This window comes from Nerophis ophidion, linkage group LG06 (genome assembly GCF_033978795.1).
Source record: "Nerophis ophidion isolate RoL-2023_Sa linkage group LG06, RoL_Noph_v1.0, whole genome shotgun sequence".
Taxonomy (NCBI): domain Eukaryota; kingdom Metazoa; phylum Chordata; class Actinopteri; order Syngnathiformes; family Syngnathidae; genus Nerophis; species Nerophis ophidion.
In genome coordinates this window covers 55035741-55045866 of record NC_084616.1, presented here as the reverse complement: position 1 = coordinate 55045866, position 10126 = coordinate 55035741, and the positions used below count along the sequence as shown (strand labels likewise).

The 10126-nt window shown below is 40.9% G+C and overlaps 1 protein-coding gene across 1 annotated transcript in view; it reads right to left on the bottom strand.

The window, feature by feature from the left end:
• Positions 1–8746, bottom strand: part of kansl2 (KAT8 regulatory NSL complex subunit 2) — a 45764-nt gene extending 37018 nt beyond the window's left edge. Inside the window, exon 1 of the mRNA XM_061904313.1 lies at positions 8740–8746. The gene's annotated coding sequence lies outside the window, so the exon portion shown is untranslated. The remainder of the gene's footprint in view (positions 1–8739) is intronic.
• Positions 8747–10126: the final 1380 nt, after the last annotated feature.

Sequence of the window (10126 nt, the reverse complement as noted above, 5' to 3'; positions counted from 1 at the left end):
CATGTGGTGATACCCTTTACACACTGATGTCGGTTTTTGATGCAGTAACGTCTGAGGGATCAAAGGTCCGTAATATCATCACTTACGTGCTGTGATTTCTCCAGATTCTCAGAAACTTTTGATGATTTTACGGACCGTAGATGGTAAAATCCCTTAATTCCTTGCAATAGCTCGTTGAGAAATGTTGTTCTAAAACTGTTCGACAATTTGCTTACTAATTGGTGACCCTCGCCCCAACCTTGTTTGTGAATTACTTAGCATTTCATGGAAGCTGCTTTTAAACCCAATCATGGCACCCACCTGTTCCCAATTAGCCTGCACACCTGTGGGGTGTTCCAAATAAGTGGTTGATGAGCATTTCTCAACTTTATCAGTATTTATTGCCACCTTTCCCAACTTCTTTGTCACGTGTTGCTGGCATTAAATTCTAAAGTTAATGATTATTTGCAAAAAAAAATTGTATTAGTTCGAACATCAAATATGTTGTCTTTGTAGCATATTTAACTAAATATGGGTTGAAAATGATTTGCAAATCATTGCATTCCATTTATATTTACATCTAGCACAATTTCCCAACTCATATGGAAACGGGGTTTGTATATATACAGTGGGGCAAAAAAGTATTTAGTTAGCCACCAATTGTGCAAGTTCTCCCACTTAAAATGATGACAGAGATCTGTAATTTTCATCATAGGTACACTTCCACTGTGAGAGACAGAATGTGAAATGTGAATCCAGGAATTCACATTGTAAGAATTTTAAATAATTTATTTGTAAATCATGGTGGAAAATAAGTATTTGGTTAATAACAAAAATTCAACTCAAAACTTTGTAATATAACCTTTGTTGGCAATAACAGAGGTCAAACGATTACTATAGGTCTTTACCAGGTTTGCACAAACAGTAGCTGGTATTTTGGCCCATTCCTATATGCAGATCTTCTCCAGAGCAGTGATGTTTTGGCCGAGCAACACGTTTTTTCAACTCCCTCCACAGATTTTTTATTGAGTTAAGGTCTGGAGACAGGCTAGGCCACTCCAGGACTTTCAAATGCTTCTTACGGAGCCACTCCTTCGTTGCCCGGGCGGTGTGTTTGGGATCATTGTCATGCTGGAAGTCCCAGCCACGTTTCATCTTCAAAGCTCTCACTGATGGAAGGAGGTTTTTGCTCAAAATCTCACAATACATGGCCCCATTCATTCTTTCCTTAACACGGATCAATCGTCCTGTCCCCTTAGCAGAAAAACAGCCCCAAAGCATGATGTTTCCACCCCATTGCCTCACAGTAGGTGTGGTGTTCTTGGGATGCAACTCAGCATTCTTCTTCCTCCAAACACGACGAGTTGAGATTATACCAAAAAGTTCTATTTTGGTTTCATCTGACCACATGACATTCTCCCAATCCTCTGCTGTATCATCCATGTGCTCTCTGGCAAACTTCAGACGGGCCTGGACATGCACTGGTTTAAGCAGGGGGACACGTCTGGCACTGCAGGATTTGATTCTCTGTCGGCGTAGTGTGTTACTGATGGTAACCTTTGTTACTTTGGTCCCAGCTCTCTGCAGGTCATTCACCAGGTCCCCCCGTGTGGTTCTGGGATTTTTGCTCACCTTTCTCAAGATCATTTTGACCCCACGGGATGAGATCTTGCGTGGAGCCCCAGATCGAGGGAGATTATCAGTGGTCTTGTATGTCTTCCATTTTCTGATAGTTGCTCCCACAGTTGATTTTTCTCACAACAAGCTGCTTTCCTGTTGTAGATTCACACTTCCCAGTCTGGCGCAGGTCTACAATTATTTTCCTGGTGTCCTTCGATAGGTCTTTGGTCTCGGCCACAGTGGAGTTTGGAGTCTGACTGTTTGAGGCTGTGGACAGGTGTCTTTTATACAGATAATGAGTTCACACAGGTTCCATTAATACAGGTAACGAGTGGAGGACAGAAGAGCTTCTTAAAGAATAAGTTACAGGTCCGTGAGGGCCAGAGATCTTCCTTGTTTGAAGTGACCAAATACTTATTTTCCACCATAATTTACAAATTAATTCTTTAAAATTCCTACAATGTGAATTCCTGGATTTTTTTTTCACATTCTGTCTCTCACAGTTGAAGTGTACCTGTGATGAAAATTACAGACCTCTGTCATCATTTTAAGTGGGAGAACTTGCTCAATCGGTGGCTGACTAAATATACATATATATACATATATATATATACATACACATATATATATATATATATATATATATATATATATATATATATATATATACCAGCATATACATACAAATATACACATATGTATACATATATATTGACGGCGTGGCGCAGTGGTAGAGTGGCCGTGCGCAACCCGAGGGTGCCTGGTTCAATCCCCACCTATTACCAACCTCGTCAAGTCCGTTGTGTCCTGAGCAAGACACTTCACCCTTGCTCCTGATGGGTGCTGGTTGGCGCCTTGCATGGCAGCTCCCTCCATTAGTGTGTGAATGTGTGTGTGAATGGGTAAATGTGGAAGTAGTGTCAAAGCGCTTTCAGTACCTTGGAGGTAGAAAAGCGCTATACAAGTACAACCCATTTATCATTTATACACATATATAGATGTGTACATATATATATGCATATGTAAAAATATACATCCATCAATCCGTTCAATTTCTACCGCTTATTCCTATTGGGGTTGAGGGGGGCGCTGGTGCCTATCTTAGCTACAATCAGGCGGAATTCGGTGTACACCCTAGACAAGTCGCCACCTCACCGCAGGGCTAACAGAGATAGACAGACAACATTCACACTCACATTCACACACTAGGGCCAATTTAGTGTTGCCAATCAACCTATCCCCAGGTGCATGTCTTTGGAGGTGGGAGGAAGCCGGAGTACCCGGACGGATACCAAGCAGTCACGGGGAGGACATGCAAACTCCACACAGAAAGATCCCGAGCCCGGGATTGAACCCAGGACTACTCAGGACCTTCGTATTGTGAGGCAGACGCACTAACTCCTCTTCCACCTTGAGGCCCATATACACACACACACACACACACACACACACATACATATGTATATATATATATATATACATATACATATATATATATACATATGTATATATATATATATATATATATATACATATATATATATATATATATATATATATATATATATACACTGAACAAAAATATAAAGCAACACCTTTGTTTTTGCTCCCATTTTTCATGAGTTGAACAGAAATATTTAAAACTTTGACTATACACACAAAAGACTTATCCCTCTCAAATATTGTTCACAAATCTGTCTAAATGTGTGTTATTGCACATTCCTTCTTTGCCAAGATAATCCATCCCACCTCAGAGGTGTGGCATATCAAGATGCTGATTAAACAGCATAATTATTGCACAGATGTGCCTTAGGCTGCCTACAATAAAAGGCCACTCTGAAATGTGCAGTTTTATCACATGCCACAATGCTAAAGATATCGCAAGTTTTGAGGGCGCCTGCAGTTGGCATGCTGAATGCAGGAATGTCCACCAGAGCTGTTGCCCGTGAATTGAATGTTAATTTTTCAACCATAAGCTTTCTCCAAAGACGTTCCTAGAGAATTCGGTATATCCCACCCGCCTCACAACCGCAGACCACGTGTAACTACACTAGTCCAGGACCTACACATCCAGCAGGTGCACCTCCATGAATGTCTGAGACCAGCCACCCGGACAGCTGCTGCAACAATTGGTTTGCCTAACCAAAAAATTTCTGCACAAACTTTGACAAACAGTCTCAGGGAAGCTCATCTGAATGCTTGTCGTCCTCATCGGGGTCTTGACCTGACTGCAGTTCGTCATCGTAACCGTCAATTGCTCACATTCGATGGCACATTGGAGAGGTGTTCTCTTTTTGGTTTTTACTGTTCAGGGCAGATGGCAGGAAACTTGTGTTGCATCGTGTGGGAGAGCGGTTAGCTGATGTCAAAGTTGTGAATCGAGTGGCCTTTGTTGGGGTTGGGGTTATGGTATGCAGGCCAGGACCTAACCAATCTGGCGCCATAGGCAAGATTTTAGGTGGCGCCCCCCACATCGGCAAGATTTTAGGTGGCGCCCCCCCACATCGGCCGTGAAGGGTATATACTCACAAGAAACTGAATAGCTTTGTCTTTGACCTTTTATTTTTACTTAAAGAAAGCAAATTAACAATCAGACTAGTTAACAAGATAAAAAAATATGAATAAATAAATGAATATAAAAAATAAATATATGAAATACAATATTTTTTACATACATAGACACAAAATAAAACGTGTCAACAAGTTGCATAAAATCAATTAAAAATACAATATAAATAAGGCACTGCACAAAGCAAGTTATCAAACCAATATGACTTTAACAACTATATTACAAAAAAGGGGATCCTACAGAGTTCTGTATTTGTGCTTTTTAATATTGCATTAACTAGTCATTTTTAATATTGCATTAACTAGTCATTCGCCCTTGTGGCGAATGACTTACAAATTACTGTACACCACCCCCTCATCAACCTCACATCACCTGCTACAGCCTTACTCTCCTAGTCTTTCTTGCAGCCAAGTCAATTACAACATCATCATATGACAACTGATTTGAGACCACATGATTTATGCTTATGATGGAAAGTCCACTGAAATGTTCTTGCATCATAGTAGATCTCAGGTAGGTTTTATGAGTTTGAGCTTAGAAAAGCTTCTTTCAGCAGCAGCCACTGTAACAGGAAGAGTGGCAGAGATTCTCAGAGCAACCCACATATTGGGGTAAATTTCTGCCAGCTTCTTCTCATGCAGGAAGGTTAAGTGTTCCATGTTTGTCATGTTCTTTGATGGCAATGGTGGGAAATTGTGCATTTCCATTGCAAGTAGATGTGGTAGATAGCCCAGGGGTGGGATTTAGAAATTTCAACAGTGCGGCTGAAGAGAGGAGTATGTGACACCATTGAGTATTACAGTCTAATAATAATAACATATGATTCCAGGAATAAAATGAAATGATATAATATAGATGAAAAACCAAAGAGATATATGTATGATGTTAACTGATATGCAAATTAGATTAGATTCAATTTATTGTCATAATTAGAGTAAAATGCTGAATAGCATAATGCAAAGTAACAGTATAATATATGAGAATGTTATGTTATGATTATCTTTAACCGAATCACAGCAGTGCTCAAATTTAAAAACAGCATTCCCTCTCATGTGATATTGCTTAATTAACATTAATGATGTGCACTTTAACAACTAGGCTTACAACTATACCTAATATATAAAGGGGTTGAAAAGTGACTATTACCTGCAGGGCAAACATTAGCTAACCAGAAGGCAACAACAATGTAAACAAAAAACACCTGCTTAAAAGATCTAACTGAGGAATGTAAGGTGGGAGTACTGTAATTACCTAACGTTACATTATTATTTTCCATAACAATTTAGCCCCCTCCACAATATTAACCCGTCGTTAAAACAGAACTAGCTATTTATTGATTAGCAATTGCCGAATCATGTAACTTAATGCTAAAAAGCCAGGTTACTATCACATTCTGTAACAGACGAATCATTTCATGTAGGCTAACGTTACCTAACTCTGTCTTTTCCCCGTTTCTCCTCCTCTTCTTTTCTCTTTTTTCTTCCCTGGGCACCTGACAGTTTTGGCCGTTGTGATACCTTGTGTTGATTTTTTGATGTGGTGACGTCCAAAAAGAGTCATGATACGGGAAGGGAGGGGGCGCACCGTTCGGGGGGGAAGGGCGTAATGTTGTAACAAATAATATTTCTATTAAATAGGCTTTACTTTGCATTTTATTAATGTGGGATTATTTTTTGTATTTAGAAATAATAGTACCAACTTTTTTATTTGTGGCACTGGCGTGGCGCCCCCTGATGGACGGCGCCCTTAGCATTTGCCTATACGGCCCATGCCACGGCATGGTATGGGAGGCATATGTTATTGGCAACGAACGCAAGTGCATTTTATTGATGGTATTTTAAATGCACAGAGATACCGTGACGAGATCCTGAGGTCCATTGTTGTTCCATTCACCTGAGACAATCCCCTCATGTTGCAGCATGACAATGCAAGGCCCCATGTTGCAAGGATCTGCACACAACTACTGGAAGCTGAAAACATCCCGGTTCTTGTATGGCCAGCATACTCACCAGACATGTCACCCATTGAGCATATTTGGTATGCTGTGGATTGGCGTACACGACTGCGTGCTCCAGTTCCTGCCAATATCTAGCAACTTCCCACAGCCATTGAAGAAGAGTAGACCAGTATTCCACAGCCCACAGTCAACAACCAGATCAACTCTATGCGAAGGAGATGTGGTACACTGTGTGAAGCACTTGGTGGTCACACCAGATACTGACTGCTTTTCTGAAATTTCTGAAAATACAGCATAAAACCTTTTTTTTTTTTAATTTGTTGAAATGGTGTAATTTAAATGATCTTCATGAGTAAGTTTAAAGAAAGTTTTTACGCTATTGGTTTTCTTTTAGGTTTAATTTTTAAATTAATAAACTGTACTCAAAAGTTAATGTCCCTGGGTTTATGTCACTACCGAAATGCAAGAATTTTAGAGGCATGGCTGATACTGAATTTAGGCCACACCCCTACATTTTCGACCAGGAGGTGACATTATATTGCTGCCCCTCGTGGCGAATGGTAGTAACCTTATCCTTTTCATGAGTGTACAACTCTTCAAATATGTGTTTGCTTGCCATATATTTGGTAGCATTATTTAATTAAGGTCAAAATTTGCTAGAATTTTCACACCCCCAAAAAATATAACGTTTCGGTAGCGACATGATCATTTCGGTAGTGACAAAAATAAAATGGAAAGTATTTAATCCTACCATTTTGAAATACTGTGTTCACTAAGTTTTAAAATAAGTTACCAAACATGAAATATGTCTAAATGTGACTGTATAAATGTATCTTTGAAAGTTCTACTTTTGTAAGGTTTGTAAACACAAAATGTTTTTGTTTTTTTTACCTCAATATGACAGTAATGTTATTAGAATCCTGACAAAAGGTGTTTAACGCAATAAGTTCAATTTTAGGACTACATGGAACAATTCCATGATAAAAAAAAAAAACCTGAGTAGAGGGGTAATAGTAGGATGAATCCATCAGGGCTGCTTAATTGCTGTTATAGTGTTGGACCTGGTTGGATGGGATTGCAAAAAGGGGGATGGAGAGGAGGAGGGGGATGGTTGACAGCTTCATTTGGGTGGGCACCCTTCTTCATTGGTGTTTCAATGACAGGCCCACAACACCTCCAGAGGCTCATCGGCAACAACTGGCATTCCCAGGTGAGTCCACCTCTGCTTTCAATCAATATGTGCTGTAGGTCTTGGGAGACCTCCAGATGGTGTTTCTCCTCTTCACCCACAGCCACCGACCTGCTGCCTCTGCTGCCCCTGAGAGGGCTTTGATAGTTTTTCGGAGGGTTTGGCCTTGAACTCCAATGTCTTTAAGCAGCCTGGTGGTTCCGGCCCACAAAGCCTCTCCAGCCAACTTCCACTGGGCAGACCTTGGCTTTCTGCTCAGCATCAGCTGCCAGCTCGATGTACTTGAGGTTTTTGTGTTCAAATCCTTCCTCCACAGCAGCCTCCCAGGGAACCGTGAGTTATATTATGTACACAATGTGAAGTGAGGACGACAAGCGCCATTTCTGGTCTGAGGTTTGATCTGGCCATCTCTGAAGGAAAGCAGAGCTTTTGATTGAGATCCACTGCCATTTTCCAGTCACAAGCCCCTCCGACCTGGCCTATGTCTGGTATATGGCCTTTGGTTGACTCTGCACCTTCTCAGATGAACTCTCTTATGGATGTATGATGTAATGTTGAGGGGGCAGGGCATTGATCTTCACCCGTCTGGCCTCTAATGTGACTGCTAGGCACTTCAGGACCTGGTTGTGCCCACAGGTGTAGTGCCCTTGTGACACACTTGTCTTGCAGCCAACAAGAATATGTTTGAGGTTAGCTGGAGATGAAAAGTAGGGGCACGTAGAGTCCTCTCTGTACCACTGTTTGAGGTTGGAGGGGGAGGGAAGGACGTCACAAGTGGAGCGTAAGAATAAGCTGATGTGAACTGCTGCCATGCCCAAGAGCTCCCTCCATAAGACCTTTCTCCTCTCAACTCCTTCCCAGCTCACCCACTGTCCTTGCTTGACTTGTGAAAAAGCCTTTCCACATCTTGCAGCCTGCTCGTGCTGACGTACTTTCCCTACAACCTGCCAGCGTTGCTGAGCTGGAGCAGCTATATGCCACACTGGTCTGCTCTCCCCAAGGCCTCCTCTCCCCCGCTGCACAAAGCTGATGATGTCTCTGTGCATAAGATCCTATTTTACTTGCAGAGTAACTGCCGCTGCAATCCATTTCATTCCGGTCACCTAGGTAGGAGATGTTTGGGCAACACGTGGATCACGAGACTCTGTTAGCATCATTACCAGCCTTATCTTTGCACACTTAAACTCCTCTACTAGGCTGGAAACAAAGTTCATAACACCTCTTCCATACAGTCCAATGTTACTGAAGCATTTGGGAAGACCCACTCACTTCCTGGCAAATTAACTAACCACCCTCTCCAACTTTTCTACCTTTGTGGTTGGTCTGTCTTCGATGGTAAGAGGCCACATTGGGGGCACCACTGCTTCAACCGGCCAGGGAACATGGTCTTATCGATGTTTTCAAGGCCAGCTATGGTATCCTGCTTGAGCTGGTCCACATGCTGTGTCTTTGAGGGTGGCATGATACCAACATTCAAGATTCTAGACAAGCTTCTCAGACACTGTTGGTATAGCCTCCTCACCCACACAGAATCGATGATCCACCAGCTTCCCCCTAACAACAGAGATGCTTCTGGACTTGCTTCCCATACGGGCCCACTGGATGCTTTGTTGCAGCTTGTTTACCATGAATTGATTTACGTGAATCCCCACTTAAGCAAGTTGAGAAACTTATTCGGGTGTTAGCATTTAGTGCTCAATAGTACGGAATATGTACTGAACTGTGCAATCTGCTAATAAAATTTTCTATCAATCAATCAAAAAGCCAATTAGCACGCGCTTTGGTTGTGGAGCTGGTCATATCATATAGATTCTGATGGGTGGGAGACGAAGACCTAGTATAATCTTCTGGCCTCCTACCACCCACCTAGAGGAGTGGTTCTCAACCTTTTTTCAGTAATGTACCCCCTGTGAAAATGTTTTAACTTTAAATACCCCCTAATCAGAGCAAAGCATTTTTGGTTGAAAAAAAAGAGATGAAGTAAAATACAGCACTATGTCATCAGTTTCTGATTTATTAAATTGTATAACAGTGCAAAATATTGCTCATTTGTAGTGGTCTTTCTTGAACCATTTGTAAAAAAAGATATAAAAATAACAAAAAATTTGTTGAAAAATAAACAAGTGATTCGATTATAAATAAAGATTTCTACACATAGAAGTAATCAACTTAAAGCGCCCTCTTTGGGGATTGTAATATAGATCCACCTGGATTCATGAACTTCATTCTAAACATTTCTTCACAAAAAGAGAAATCTTTAACATAAATTTTTATGGAACATGTCCACAAAAAAATCTAACTGTCAACACTGAATAGTTGCATTTCTTTTCACAGTTAATGAACTTACATTCATATTTTGTTCAAGTATTATTCAATTAATATATTTATAAAGGATTTTTGAATTGTTGCTATTTTTGGAATATTTAAAAAAAAAAAAAAAATCACACATAGCCCTTGGCATACCTTCAAGTACCCCCATTTGAGAATCACTGACCTAGAGGATCAGATGATGACGAAGGTCACGGTCATTCAATGTTGGTTTCCGGCCATGATGCTTACGTGGAGTGATTTCTCCAGATTCTCTGAACCCTTTGATGATATTATGGACCGTACATGTTGAAATCCCTAAATTCCTTGGGATTGCACTTTGAGAAACATTGTTCTTAAACTGTTTGACTATTTGCTCACAAAGGGGTGTACCTCACCCCATCCTTTCTTGTGAAAAACTGTTTTACACCCAATCATGGCACCCACCTGTTCCCAATTAGCCTGCACACCTGTGTAATGTTCCAAATAATTGTTTGATGAGCAT